Source organism: Symphalangus syndactylus, chromosome 15, assembly GCF_028878055.3.
Source record: "Symphalangus syndactylus isolate Jambi chromosome 15, NHGRI_mSymSyn1-v2.1_pri, whole genome shotgun sequence".
Classification (NCBI taxonomy): domain Eukaryota; kingdom Metazoa; phylum Chordata; class Mammalia; order Primates; family Hylobatidae; genus Symphalangus; species Symphalangus syndactylus.
The window spans coordinates 44,421,492-44,438,053 of NC_072437.2; positions in this window are offsets into that span (position 1 = coordinate 44,421,492).

Consider the following 16,562-nt stretch of genomic DNA (forward strand, 5'->3'; position numbering starts at 1 on the left):
AGGCGTGAGCCATTACACCCAGCCCCTTTTTGAACTTTATATAAAGTAATAAAATCACTAATTTTTTATTCATTTTCTATAGACAATGGTGTGTTTAGGTACATCTTTTCGACACGAGTCATGAAATTGCCAAATTATTGATTGTTGACTCATCATACATCAGATTAGCAAAAGTTTTTTTGTTGTTGTTTTTGAGACAGTCTTACTCTGCTGTCCACGCTGGAGTGCAGTGGCACCATCTTGGCTCACTGCAACCTCCACCTCCCAGGTTCAAGCGATTCTCCTGCCTCAGCCTCCCAAGGAGCTGGGACTACAGGCATACGCCACCTCACCCAGCTAATTTTTGTATTTTTAGTAGGGATGGGGTTTCACCAGGCTGGTCTTGAACTCCTGACCTCAGGTGATCTGCTTGCCTCCGGCCTCCCAAAGTTCTGGTATTACAGGCATGAGCCACTGCGCCTGGCCAAGACTAGCAAAAGTTATAATCACATTTTGTTCTAAATTCCAACTGTGGGAAATATAGGACTTAATTTGTCAATATAGAAATTACTGACAAATTTAATGACATTTGTGTTAAGCATTTATGAGAAATTTAAAACAATCTTTGCCTTGAAGGAACTTAAAAAATGAAACAAAGATCAGATCTGAGCACAAGTAACTGTTTTACAGAGTGTTCTAATAAGTTTCATAAAAATATCCAAGCCAAATTCTTCAGGATTTAGGAAAAATCATTATTGTTTTGTTGTTGGGAGTGTAGCTAAGAGGCCATTTCAGCTGCCTTTTGAAGAATAAGTAGCATTTCAAGGAGCAGAGATGTGAAGAAAGGCATGAGAAATACCTAAGTAGGAAAATCTACAATATGATCGAAGAACAGTAAGTATGAGTGTTCAGGCTTAGGATTGACTGAAAATGTTTCCAGAAAACACAAAGTAGGTAGAGTGACTAAAGCTATTCCTAGGTGTACCCCCAAGAAGACTGGAGGGGAGAATGCAGTGAGGACACTGTCGGTATATTTGACTTAAACTCACGGGACACAGGAATGAAACTAACCTTGAGAACGCCACACAGATAAGAGACTTTATGGACACTTCACAGCTGTGAAGAATACCATCTTGTGTCAGTTAACTTTGCTGGCAAACTGGTCAGCTCAGTTTGTAAATCGTAGAGGAAAAGAAACTATTGAGATGGCTTGGCTAAAAAAGCCATCTCAAGTTATGAAAGGCATAAAAGCAACAAAGCCCTGTAGTGTATACTCACAATGACTTTAACTTATCTTCATTTATGAGGAAGCCACTTTTAGTCAGGATCTCTAGCACCTCAAAACCAGAGAACATAAACATCTTAGCAATAAATTATGACGAAGCACAGGAAGGGGTGGCTTTGGCAGGCATTTTTAGCTCAAGCATCCTACACACAAGGACCATCCTTCAAACACTGCATGTAACATCCAAGGCAGGAGACAGAAAGCAGAATCACAGTGGTAGATGTCAGTGAATCTTTCTGGAAATAAATTGTTTTTCTGTTATATTTTCAAGCCTAGGAAAAGCCATTTTTCTTAGTATTATGGCTAGACTGTTTAGGCCTAAAATCTCCCTATATTATCAATAAGCTTATTTGTTTTTGTTTTTTGTGTTTTTTTAGTTTTTTGGATTTTTTTTTTTTTTTTTTTTTTTTTTTTTTTTTTTTTTTGAGACAGGGTCTCACTCTGTCGCCCCAGCTGGAGTGCAGTGGCGTTATCTTGGCTCGCTGCAACCTCTGCCTTTTGGGCTCAAGTGATCCTCCCACCTCAGTCCCAAGTAGCTGGGAGTACAGGCATGAGCCACCATGCCTGGCTAATTTTTGTAATTGAAACAGGGTTTCACGATGTTGGCCAGGCTGGTCTCAGACTCCTGAGCTGAAGCAATCTATCTGCCTCGGCATCCCAAAGTGCTAGGATTACAGGTGTGAGCCACCGCACCCAACCTCAATAAGCTTATTTGATAAAATATATGCAATACTCCCTTTATTCACTTTTCATTCAGAATGTTTAGTAATTTGTATTGTTTTTCAGATTTTCAGCCCAATATATCTCCCTGCCCACTGTGTCACTGTATTCTACCTATACATCATCACGTATTTCTGCTATTGGCTGTAATGATGGAACACTGCAGCTCATTTTCCTGAAAACTGCCGATAGTGCATAGAGTGCTGGGATGGAAACCAGAAGCTTTGAATTCAAGCCTTGGCTCTGCCTCGCTTTTGCTTGGGTGGCCTTGAGTCAGCCACACACCTTTTAAAATCTCAATTTATTAGAAATTATGCCAAATCTAAATCAAATGAGAAGGTATATACAAAAGTGCTTTATCCCACAATAAACTATTCAAGAGTGAGCAAAGGAGAGGACATTTACACAACACCTCCTAAAAGGCAGGCACTGAAATTAGGCATTTTATTTAATCCTCCCGGCAACTCTGAGAGTGAAGCATTATTAATCCCATTTTGGCTGTTTAAAGAAATTAATTATTTGCACTAGATTCCAGCTGTAGTTTAGCTTCAGAAAAAAAATCCTGAGATGTGAATTCACAGCCTTCTGGGTTTAAAGCCCAAGCTCTATGACATCATGCTATTATTGTTACATTACTGCTAGTTCTATGAAAAGAAATACTAATTTATGAAATACAGGTTGAGTATCTCTTATCCAAAATGCTTGGGACCAGAAGTGTTTCTGATTTGGGGTTTTTTCAGGTTTGGGAATATTTGCATTATCAGTTGAGCATCCCAAATCTGAAATCCAAAATGCTCCACTGAGCATTTTATTTGGGTGTCATGCATGTCAGTACTCAAAGTTTTAAATTTCAGGTTTACGAATTTGGGATGCTTAACCTGTAGTAACAGGACACTTGTCGTATGGCCAAGGTTGCACAGGGGACAAGACAGCATATGCCTCCAGGAGTGTTCAGTGTCGTCGGGAGGTACCTCCACCCAGATTTCCCTTCAGGAGAGGCCCCACCTCAAGGAGTCCAGTTAGCTGACAGCCTCCAGCTTTAATCACTCCCACATATGACCCAATGTCACACTCCTCCAGGGCAGCCCCAGCCTGTGATAGAGTTCAGCTGGGGTTCTCGGGCCTGGCCATTTCTGCCCAAGCAGCACTCCTGCATGGGCAGTCTTGCATCAGAACTCAGGCTGACTGAGACCGCCTTAGACCTGCCCTGCAGTCAGAGGCTTTTCCTAAAGAGGTTTCCTTCTCTCTCTTCTTTCCTAGATGCCAGACCTGCATCACAGTCTAATGGCTCTCCCTGCCCACTCCTGCTCCCTCATCACTTTACCTTTCATAGGGATTACCCCCAACAGATTTTCTGCACTTCTAACTTAATCTTGGCATCTGCTTCCTAGAGGACCTGCCTGACACAGGAGGGTAATACATTTTAAATGACTTACTTATGGCCTCATTTCTCAAATGTCTTCGGGTGGCTTAGAAAAAAATAACAAGACTACAAAAAGATATATACTGGAGGGAGTTACGGTGAAGAAAAATTATGAAAGAAAAAGCCAAGGTTAAAGATTAGTGTCTCGTAACCATACAATGTTATCAAATTGCTAAAAAAAAAAAAAAAAAAAAAAGGCCATCAATTTTGCAGTTTCTCCAGTAACAAGCAAGGTCAAAGATATCTTCATTTCAAACATACAATGTTCATCTGTTCATTTCAAAAAAAAAAAAGCCAACGCAGGTAGTCTTTCAGGATAGATTAGTTTTGACAAGCAAAAGTGGGAAAGGGCATTCCAGGGAGAGATGATGGTGAGAACTGAGGCATTAACGTGTTCCTCAGAAGCATCAGGTAAGCTGTTTTGCTTCATTAATTTAATAAATATTTGAACACCTGGTCTAGGTCCACACTTGACGGTACACTCTCATGAGGGTGTTTAGTAACCATGACTTCTACAGTGAAGGTGCTTGATGAATGAACTGCATGAGTCTGTCAAGATGCGCGGCGCGCTCTGCCAGGTGGTAGGATGAGACAGCCACAGAACACAAATACAGAATCCTGTAAATAATGCAATGTTATTAAGGACCTTAATCCAGGTTTTATAATGGTAAGACAAAGCATTTATTGAGGGCTTACGGAAGCCCAGCACAGGCATGGCAGGTAGAATGACCATCCCCCCAAATCTGTCCACGTCTGAGCCCTTGGGATCTGTGAAGATGTTGCCGTACGTGGCAGACGGACTCTGCAGATGCGATTAAGGGTACAGACCTTGTGATGGGAAGAGTACACTGGATTGACCCCATGGACCCATGTAATCACAAGAGTTATAATATGGGAAGGAGAGGCAAGAGGGTCACAGTCAGAGAAGGAGATGTGAGGATAGACGCAGAGGCCAGAGATAGAGACTTGAAGATGCTACACTGTCAGCTTTGAAGATGGAGGAAGGGGCCAGGCACCAAGGAATGCAGGTGGCCTCTGGGAGCTGGCAAAGGCAAACACAGGTTCTCCCCTGGAGGCTCCACAGAGAATGCAGCTCTGCTGACACTCTGCTGTTAGTACATTTCAAAATTCTGATCTCTGGAACGATACAATCGTAAATGTGTTGTTTTAAGCCACCAGGTCTGTGGCAATTTGTTACAGCAGCAATAGAAAGGAATACAATGGGCTTCACAAGCATCATGATGTGTTCATCTTCCACAAACCTACAAAATATTATCCAAAATATTATCAGATGAGGCCACTGAGTCTCACTGAGAAAAAGAATGGAAAGTATTTCAATACTTTTTTATGTTGATTACACAGAGAATATTTTGGCTATATGGGGTTAAATAAAATAAATTATTAAAATTCATTCCACCTGTTCCTTTTTTTTAGTGGCTTCTAGAAAAATGTAAAATGCATATGTGGCTTGCACGCATTTGTAATGAACAGTGCTGGTCTAGAATCTCATTCTCAACAGTTTGATTTTATCATCCATCATTGGAATTTTTTTTAGCAAGAGGCATGCACGAATGTGTGCTCTAGGAAGACGAGGCAGGAAGCAGGTCAGAAGGTGGCTTGGAAAACACCACCCCTGGATAAGACAGTTGGGAAGTTACGGCTGTAATCTCAAAAAGAGTTGATAAAAGGCTATAATCAGAGTCACAAAACACACTTCCTTCCTTTGAAGAGTTTACAATCGAATCCTAGAGTTAACACACAAAGAGGTGGCTTACAATGAAAAGGGTTTAGTTAAGCTGACTTGCAGAGCACATACTGTATGATTCCATTTACATAAAGTTCTAAAAACAGGCAAAAAAACGAACGTATGATGATAGAATTCAGAATAGTGGTTACCTTTGAGAGGGCATTGACTAGGACAGCACATGAGGGAGCACTGGGTTACTGGAGTATTTTCTGTCTTAATCAGGATGGTGGTTACCCAGGCACAGACAGTGTAGCAGTCCATCACACCGTACACTTAAGATTTGTGTACTTCACCGTTTATATATTATACCTTGGCAGGGCATGGTGGCTCACACATGTAATCCCAGCACTTTGGGAGGCTGAGGCAGGCGGATCACCTGAGGTCAGGAGTTTAAGACCAGCCTGGCCAACATGGTGAAACCCTGTCTCTACTAAAAATACAAAAAATTAGCCGGGTGTGGTGGCAGGCACCTGTAATCCCAGCTACTTGGGAGGCTGAGGCAGGAGAATTGCTGGAACCTGGGAGGCAGAGGTTGCGGTAAGCCGAGATCACGCCATTGCACTCCAGCCTGGGCACCAACAGCAGTACTTTGTCTCAAAAAAATAAATAAATAGGCTGGTCGCGGTGGCTCACACCTGTAATCCCAGCACTTTGGGAGGCCGAGGCGGGAGGATCACGAGGTCAGGAGATCAAGACCATCCTGGCTAACATGGTGAAACCCCATCTCTACTGAAAATACAAAAAATTAGCCAAGCGTGGTGGCGGGCGCCTGTAGTCCCAGCTACTCAGGAGGCTGAGGCAGGAGAATGGCATGAACCTGGGAGGTGGAGCTTGTAGTGAGCCGAGATAGTGCCACTGCACTCCAGCCTGGGCTACAGAGTGAGACTCCATCTCAAAATAAATAAATAAATAAATAAATAAATAAATAAATAAATAAATAAATAATATCTCAGCAAAAAGAAAAAATAATGTCATAGAAGATGACTTGGATACAGACCAGATTATACATTAGTTTATAATGGCAGGCCTAAGAATTTCCCTTCAACCTTGCAAAGAGGGAAGCACTGAATGCTTTTGAACAAGAGGAATAATTGCAGTCAGTGCTTTATGAAGATGAACAACACTGACCAGCCTTCCAAGGCCCAGCAAATACATCAGTCACTTCCCTCAATTATTGAAGTGGGAACAAATGACTTGGTGTCTAGTGATGAATAAAGGTAGTGTCAATACAAAACCTTTGATTTAATGGAGCACAGCATATAATACCAGAATGGTGAGTTCCTAGAAAGAGAAGAAATATGTTCCCAGTGCCTAGAAAGGGGATTTAGTAGGAGATTCACTGGCTTCACACACAGAGTGAGGGACCTCATGCAAAGGCCCAGAAGAGAAGGGGTCCAGTAATTCCCAAGTGCACTAATGGAAAAATGGGTCCAATATTGATGTCCCACTGCATGGGGCATGCATAAGAATGTGACCTGGACATTTTAACACAAAGAAGTACAATCTCACGGTTATATCCAAGATATTACATGAAAGAATCAAGCACCAAAATACTCCAATTAGAAAGTGCACTTTGTCTCAAAGAGTCCTATCTATCAAACAAGTAGAAGGGGCAGCATGAAACAATGCTGCAAGTGTGTATGGTGTTTAATTCTTAAATGTCCACATGGAGGATGTGAAGAGGAAATAAGAAAATCTGATGGAATTGTAGAAGGTCAATTGGGGTCAATTAATGAGCTGTGTGAAAGTGTCCACCTGGAAAGAATAACTCCAGCTGAAGCTGAAGACGTCTGTATTAGTCTGTTCTCCCACTGCTATAAAGAACTACCTGAGACTGGGTAATTCATAAAGAAAAGAGGTTTAATCAGCTCATGTTTCTGTGGGCTGTACAGGCTTCTGCTTCTGAGGAGGCCTCAGGAAACTTACAATCATAATGGAAGACAAAGGGAAAGCAAGGGCATCTTCAATGGCCAGCAGGAGAGACAGATTGAGTGGGGTGGGAGAGGTAGGTGCTCCACACTTTTAAACAACCTGGGGGAGATGGTGCTAAACCATTAGAACCACTAGGGGAATGGTGCTAAACCATTAGAAACCATCCCTGTGATACAGTATTCTTTCACCAGACCTCTCCTCCAACACTGGGGATTACAATTCAACATGAGATTTGGGCAGGAACACAAAACCAAACTGTATCAATGTCCATGCCTTTTAGTAAGTAAACTGTGTGCAAGTGGACATTCAAAACCTAGGCACAACTTGGGGCCTGATCAAAAGTAATCATATCTGTGTCATTGTGAAGTAATATGGGGTACATTTGAAAAACAGGCAGCTAAAGAGATTTTTGCTCTTCTGGATTTAGTTTTAACCAACAAGAATAGAACTGATTGGCAAAGTGGACATGACAGGAGCTGAGGTCCTTAAACCTGAATGTCATATAGGAAAAATGCCACATGCCTAAAAAGGGATCATGGCTTAATATCATTTACTTTAAAGGCAAAAGTAAAGGCCAGGGGTAAAAATAACAAAGAAATCCCTTTTGGTTACACCTACAAAAAATTTTTCTAATGAATCCCTGTGGAACAAATATCCTTGGCAGTGAAACAAATATTATTGGTAACTAGTGAGCCCATCCGGGGGGCTATTCAAACAGAGGCTAGGCTGATAGACATCTGTCAGGGATGCTGTGTTACAATGGCAGAATGAATGGGAAACCATCCCGTATTGGAAGGGAGTAGAGGGTGCAATTTGAAATTTAACAGAATCTTTTTTCTATCTGCAAGGCTAAAAGAGAACTATTTGCAGCTAGTGTGCTGTTTCTTGAAATGCATGCCAAGTCCAGAAAATAGTCAAGTGCATTTTAGTGCTTGCCTGGGTTACTGCTTTTCAAGGACAAAGCCAGTCCTGGCAAGAAAAACACTTTTCACATGGGTTGTCAGCGCCCCTTTGGTGGTGTTCCTGCTGCTTAAGCCAGTGAGAGAGAAAACATTACAGCTCTTGCAGCTATGAAGGCCTAGAATTGAAACAGCCACTGCTGTCCTTACTTATAAAGTTAGGGCCAAAAGTAATAGTGAGACAGGAGAATAGGGTCCGGAGGCAGGGAACCCAAAGCCAATTCATGCTGACTTCCTAGAACTAAATCAAAAGGAAACCCCCAACTTTCCACACCTAACAAAAGGAACAAAGGCTACTCCTTTTGCAACCCCCCTTCCTGCATGGCAGATGAAAAATTGAAAGTACCTCTGATTGGTCCCCTCCCACAATCAATCAGGCTGGTCATGGGCCAGGTCCTCATTTGTATGGGAGTATAACTTAGTAACTTCAGCCTCTGATTGGTCAATTTCCACAACCAATCAGACATTTGCATAAAGTGTAACTTTGTAACTTCACTTCAGCCTCTGATTGGTCCCCTCCCACAACCAATCAGACTGATCACAGACCACTACTTCATTGACATGGGGTGTACACCAAGTAACTGATGAGAAACCTGTAGAGGGTATTTAAACCCCAGAAAATTATGTAACTGGGCTCTTCAGCCATTTGTTCAGGCCCACTCCCACTCTGTGGAGTGTACTTTTGTTTTCAATAAATCTCCACTTTTGTTGCTTCATTCTTTCCTGGCTTTGTGTGTTTTGTCCAATTGTTTGTTCAAGAAACCAAGAACCTGGACACTCTCCACTGGTAACAATAGCAACAATGATGTAGCTAGCATTTACTGGGGATTTACTGTGCGCCTGCTACTGACCTTTTTGTTCTATGGATGTTGACACATTTAATTTTCACAATAACCCTATGTGGTATATATTATTATTATTCCGTTTAATTTAATTTTATTATTTTAGAGATGGGGTCTCACTCTGTCACCCAGGCTGGAGTGCAGTGGCACTTTCTTAGCTCACTGCCACTTTGCACTCCTGTGCTCAAGCAATCCTCTCACCTCAGCTTCCCAAAGTGCTGGGATTAGAGGTGTTAGCCACCGTGAACAGCCTTATTCCCATTTTATAGATGAGGAAGCTGAAGCATGAAGAAGTTAAGTAACCTGTGCAAGCTCGCATATCCTGTAAATGGCAGAATGAGACTCAAAACCTGAGCTCCAACCCAATCCACATCTTCTCCATCCCACTCTAGAGCAGCTTTGACTGAGCAGTGGAGGCTTGAGGCTTTCAAATTTGCAAAGCCTGAGACGCTGAAGCGACATCAGACTAAACGACCTGAAAGAAGAGAGCTTCAGGAAAAAGAGGTCAGAGAGTGGGAAAGTACACGTGGAGCATGCTCCTTATAAAACCCTAAGTCCATAAGGCCCTTGCCTTGTATGACTCAAAGGAATGACTAAATTCGGGTGAAAAGTTCTGTTCCTCCCCAACTTAACTGCTCTTTAGAGATGTATCAGCCCCTCAGGAAAGAACTGCATGCATCTTTCTTCTAGTGATATCTTTAAGTTTGATTTCGTTCTAGGAAGTCAGCATAAATCCGACTTAGGTTCCCTGCCTCCAGCCCCTGTGGTTGATCTGTCAACTTGGAAAACAGGAAATCTTTCAAAAGGGACAGTAGTCATGCCCAGTGACTTTTCTGGGGCTCCATCCAAGACAGGGCCATCCACAGCCACCAGCACCCCTTTAGTACTAGGCAGAATCATCTTTGGTTAAAGGGCAGCTGTGGAGAGGATGCAAGGCCCCAATCCCGGACACAAGATACAGCAAGACCAAATTCCATGATCACCTTTCAGTGAAAAGCAACATAATTTGAGATCCAAGGAGCAGCCTTTCCAGATCAAGTTTGCAATGGTAAGTTTTGATTGCAAGCAAAAGAAAACAAAGTCAAAATAACTTTGAAAAGCAAGAAAAAAATATGTGAGAGCTGAGCTACCTCTTCCAGGCTGTGGGAATAGAGCAGAACCAGGGCTAGAAGCTCTGGCTCCATCTCTCCTCATGTTCCTCTCTATGCGTCTATTTTCTCTTCTTCTTTCTCAGTGCAGAGCACCGTTCTCTGCTTTGCAGGCCATGTGGTAAAAAGATCACCTATAGCTCCTGGGTTGATGTGTTACAAGTCTAAGGACTCAAGGAACAGACTACTCTCTTTCTGCCGGTATTAATTCCAAATTCCCAGGGGAAAGACTGTCCCAGCTTGGATGGCCCCTGTTTCTATAAGGAGGTTTACCATTCACTGTGGAACGTAAGAAATTGGTGAATCACAAAAGAACAGGGTTCTTTGTATGATATGGGTCCTCTGACTCACAAACTAACTTATGACTGTGTTCTCTCATCATCTTCTCATTTGCCTCTTAAGATTCTTCCCTCTTCTGTGACATCTAAGTCCCTATCTATTCCTCAGGACAGATTTATTTTGGGTTAAGTCCAGGTGACTATGCCATGTAATAAAACATAAGTCCTGTTTTGCCACATTCTTTCATCCTTGGAAGAAACATTTACAGACTGTTTTAGGAGCCTAGGATTGGTGAACCAAGCAGACTAAGATTCATGTTTTTGTTTTTTGTTTTTTGTTTTTTTGTTTTTGTTTTTTGAGACAGAGTCTTGCTCTGTCACCCAGGCTGGAGTGCAGTGGCTCAATCTCAGCTCAGTGCAACTTCTGCCTCCCGGGTTCAAGCAATTCTCCTGTCTCAGCCTCCTGAGTAGCTGGGATTACAGGTGCCCGCCACCACACTCAGCTAGTTTTTCTATTTTTAGTAGAGATGAGATTTCTCCATGTTGGCCAGGCTCATCTTAAACTCCTGACCTCCGGTGATCTGCCCACCTCAGCCTCCCAAAGTCCTGGGATGACAGGCGTGAGCCACTGCACCCAGCCAGATTCATGTTTTTGTCATGCTTATATTCCAGGTGGGAGATGGACACTAAACAACTGACATACAATACCTAATAAGCTAGGAAGTGATATATGCCGTGGGAAAAGAAAAATAGGAAAAAGAGGATCAGGCACGTTATTATCACTGTTTTGTTTTGGTTTTGTTTATTTCTTGGTTTTATTACACTGTTGGATTTGATTAATAAAGGTCGAATATCTCGTATCTGAAATGCTTGGAACTAGAAGTCTTTTGGATTTCAGATTTTTTTCAGATTTTGGAATATTTGCGTATACATAATGAGATATTTTAGGAATGGGCCCCAAACCTAAACATGAAATTCATTTATGTTGCACAGACACTTTATACACTTAGCCAGAAGGTAATTTTATGCACTATTTTAAATGATTTTGTGCATGAAATAAAGTCTTGATTGCATTTTTACTGTGGTCAGGTGTGGAATTTTCCACTTGTGAAGTCATGTCAGCACTCAAAAAATTTTGGATTTTGGAGCATTACAGATTTCAGATTTTTGGATTAAAGATGTTCAACCTGTATTTATTTTAGCATTTTTGCATTTATTTTCGTTGTGGGCCATGGGGCTATAGTTTTCCTTTCATATTTGGTTTGGGAATCATGATTATAGTAGCTTCATTAAGATGACTTGGACCACTTTATTTCTTTATCTTTTTTCTCAATTGTATAAGAAGAGATCAGGGCATGCTGTTCATGGTGGCACACTCCTATAATCCCAGCTACCAGGCTGAGGCAGGTGGGTTGCTTGAGGCCAGGAGTTGAGGTCAGCCTGAGCAACATAGCAACATAGCCTTGTCTCAAGAAAAAAATCAAAGAAATAAAAGAAAAAGAAAAGAAGGAAAGGATTAAACTCTTAGAAATCTGATAAGGCTGATCTCTAATTCCATATGGGCTTAGGGTTATTTGGGAGGAAAAGGCTTTGATAATTACTTCAATGTTTATAATGAATTCAAATTTTCTACTCCTTGTTACTAATTTTGACATGTTATTTTTAAAAGAATTTATTCATTTTATTTAGGCTCTCTATTTTATTAGTTAATAATTATTCATAACATACTTTTAGTATTTTAAATCTCTGTAGCGGCTATATTAGTTCCCCTTTTAAAAATTTCTGTACTTTGTTAATTTCCAACTTCTTTTACTAATCAATTTGACCAGATAAGTGTCTACCTCATTTGCCTTTTGTATAAACCAGCTTTTGTTTTTGCTAATTCCTCTATTTATTTTTCCTATCTTATTGATTCTTCCTCTTGTCTTTATTATTTGTCTTACAGTTATCTACTACGGTATGACAAAGCACTCCACACTTAATGGATTAAAACAATATTTCATTATTGTTTTAATGGGTTCTGTAGGTTCACCGAGCTTTGCTGGTGGATTCTCAGTTTGGATTTGTGTTTGCAAATAGATAGCAGCTGAGCCGGAGTCATCTGGATATTTAAGTTGGACAGATGCTCAAGAAGGCTCACCCACATGGCTGGCAGTTGATGCTGACTGCTGGCTGGGAGCTCAGCGGGGGCTGTAAACCAGCACACTTCTTTATGTGACTTGGACTTCTTATTAGCATGGCAACTGGGTTCCAAGAGGGAATCGCTAAGGAAGAAACATGCCAAGAGATGCAGACATCCGGACAAAAACTGCAAGGCTTTTCGTAAGTTAGCCTTGGAAGTCCTAGACTGTTACTTCCTCTACATTCTCATGATGGAGCAAATCACAAAGTCCAGCCCATATTCAAGTGCATTTCCTCTTAAAGACTTGTGAACTAAAGAGACACGTGATCTACTCATGTAGAACCAATATACAATGGTGAAGTAGGCATAAGATAGTACATTCTCCCATTTATAAAGGGGAGAAGAGGAAACAATAGCAGTCACTTGTCCATAGTGATTCTGAAATCTAGCTGGAAACATGTAACCAGTTTCTTAATTAAGGCCCAGTCCTGCTTCCTGGAAGTGATTTTCAGTAGCTCTTGGCTCTGCCCTCTGGGGTCCTTTCTCTTCACTCTGAGTCCTCATTGCTTCTTTATAAGAAATGGTCTATGATTGCTGATAAGTCATTTTATGGACCTATATTTAATTGACAGAAGATGGGAGCCCCAAGGACTCTTAATTTTCAACTGTCTCTGTATCTTGTATTCAAATTCACAGTGTTTCTGTTAATACGATTTTCTTAAACATATTGTATATTTCCTATGACTCTTACTTTGGTTCACTCCATCAGAAAAAAAGCCACACCCATATATCTCTTTGAGATATATTCCTCTCTGGTAGGACTGAGATTCAAGATGCTATGGCTCAATGCTTTTAAAATTCTTAGAAGTCTAGGGAGCATACACATAAAATCCTTAAAAGACCTCTTAACTAGCTCAGATGGTCTAAGAGGTACCACCTGAAATTGTTCTAAAGTCCAATAGGTGGACTCTTGATCTGAGCCTTACTCTGAGGCCATGTCTTACTGGTAGTACCCAGGCATTTGTCATTTCCCTAACGGTCTTTTTAAATTTTGTGAACCTTTTGATGGAAGGAAAGACTGTTCCAGGCCCTCTATCTTTCCTCTAAATTCTACTCAAAAACTAAACAGTTACTTCTGTACTTAAGTTCTATCTGAACTTTTTCTTTTCTTTTTTTTTGAGATTGGGTCTCCCTCTATCACCTAGGCTAGAGTGCAGTGGCACAATGATCACGGCTCACTGTGCTGCAGGCTTGACTTTCCAGGCTCAAGCGATCCTCCCTCCTAGCCTCCTGAGTAGCTGGGACCACAGGCGTCCACCACCACACCTGGCTAATTTTTGTATTTTTGGTAAAGACAGGGTTTTCCCACGTTGCCCTCCAACTCCTGAGTTTAAGTAATCCAACTGCCTCAGCCTCCCAACCGCTTCAGCCTCCCAAAGTGCTGGGAATCTGAACTTTTTCATATGCGACCAAAAGAAACCAGCAGATACTCTCAACCTTCTGCTTGGCAATTTCTTTCCTTTTCTTTTTTTCTTTTTTTTTTTTTTTTTGACAGGGTCTCACTCAGTCACCCAGGCTAGAGATACAGTGCAGTGGCGCAGTCTCGGCTCATTGCAGCCTCCATCCCCAAGCTCAAGTGATCCTCCTAACTCAGCCTCCTGAGTAGCTGGGACTACAGGTGCATGCCACCACGCCCAGCTATTTGTTTGTATTTTTAATAGAGACAAGGTTTTGCCATGTTACCTGGGCTGGTCTTGAACTCCTGAGCTCAAGAAATCCGCCTACTTTGGCCTCCCAAAGTGCTGGGATTAGAGGCGTGAACCACCGCACCCAGCCTGCTTGGAAATTTCTTTAGCCAAGTCCAACAATTAAATAAATGCATTTCTGTACTTTCCATGTTGCCATATACAAATGTTTCATTGGGCTTGCCATCATTATATGAAAGATATCTAAAGATATCCTGATTTCTCTGGACTCCATTAACAATTCCTTATTGTCTTTCCAGCACTCACTAACAATCTCCTTCCCTTCCAGCTTCTGCCTGTTGCTCAAAATTCCTACAGCTAAAGTTGTACAGAAGATGAACTCACAATCCAAAATCATAAAGTACATGAGGAACAACCCACCACGAGCAAACATTGACACATATCATGATTAGACCCCCAATTATTTCATATGATTAAAACGATTTAAGAAAAAAAGAAATTACAAAGTGAAAAGAATATCAGGAAAGATCAGGCAGATATGAAAAAGAACCAAATAAAACTTTTAGAAATGAAAAACGCAGGCAAAGGTAGTCTTAGCAAAGACTAAATAGACTAAATTAGTGACTTGGAAGACAGAGCTACAGAAATTACAGACAGAAAAGTAAACATATACAATTAAGAGATATGTAGATACACCTCCCAAGGCAGAAAAATTTTAATAATTTATGTAGACATTCCCCTCTCAAGGAAATGGTGCAGTTCAGGTAAATCCACATTCTTCAGTGTTGGCTGCACATAGTGACTTTCTTCCAGTACAAAAAGAGAGGGAAAAGGGTAACTTTAAGTAAAATAACTTGATCTCAACCTCTGATTAATGTTGACATCAACAAGGATAAGTCGTATTAATAGATGTACCCTTGATATGATGTGATGAGAATGGTACTTTATACCTCTGTGGTTTTCCTTCTAAAAGATCCATAGTCCCTATGTAATTATGAGAAAAAAACCTAAGACAAACCCCAATTGAGGGACATTCTACAAAAATACTAAAGCAGCACTCCTAAAAACTGTAAAGGTCATCAAAAAGAAGGAATTACAAGATGGTATTTAAGGAACTACTGCAACATAATCTAATCTATCCTCATCATTGGTGTACCAAGGCTGGGGTGGTGTGGGAATAGTCTACACCATTCTACATGGTGGAGGGGGTACATTGTCTGTGGATAATTTCAAACAATAATAAAGAGACTAATTGTTCATCTGCTTTTTATTACCACATGCATTGGCAATTCCAAACAGGGTCAGTAATAAATTATTTTTCCCTGTTGGATCAATGTGCTCCACACTCATCCTTTCTCCCACCTACCATGCCACTGATCTTGATGATACAATTGATAAATGTAAATAAGTACTGACTGATTAAAAAATAAACACGTTTCTTTTTTCAAAAAAAATGAGGTGAAATAAAATCTTTGCCAATAACAGGGAAGAAAAGGGGTATTCAACAGGTCAAGTGTGCCAAGGTCCTTGTCTTGTTTAGGAGAATAGATCATAATGGCGAAAAAAAAAAAAAAGAACTATGATTGGAATGTGATATAACCGTAATGTGATACAATATTAATGTAATGCAACCTATGTTCATCATGTTTACTGAATTGGTTTAATGTATTTTGCTGATCATTTATACTGTTCACCCAACTTTAAATAAATGGGCCTGTATTTGAGTTATTTGTTTTTCTTTAATAATTATCACTGTCCTTCTTAGAACTTCCTATTGTTCCTCATCATCCAGTCACGGAGGGACCTAAACAAATGTTGCAGTTCAGGTAAATCCACATTCTTATGCTACTAGAGGCTTTGTACAGTTTGATTCAGTGATCTGACAGCTGGCAGGCCCTTAAAAAACACCGAACAAACAACACTGGCATTTCCCCACACTGAATTCATTTTATTACAGCAACAGAGTCTCACTCTCTCACCCAGACTGGAGTGCAGTGGTGACATCATAGGTCACTGTAACCTCCTACGCCTGGGCTCCAGCCATCCTCCCGATTCAGCCTCCTGAGTAGTAGCTGGGATTACACTAAGCCCATCTGATTTTTTAAATTATTACTCTTTTATTTTTTTTGTAGAGACAAGAGTCTGGACATAACTGCGCAGGCTGGTCTCCAATTCTTGACCACAAGCAACCCTTCTGCCTTGGCCTTCCAAAATGTTGGGATTACAGGCATAAGCCTGTACCACTCCTGGCCTCACACTGAACTTCGGTGTAACTTTATACATGGCTTCCTAGCTCAATTTCTTGGGAAAACGGGAAGAACGGAAAGCTCCCTGGGCACCACTGCTTTTCAGTCTCTTATACATGGGTCTGAGTGTTCTAAGACATCTTTGAATGGAAAATTACTTTCTCTCTTTTTTTTT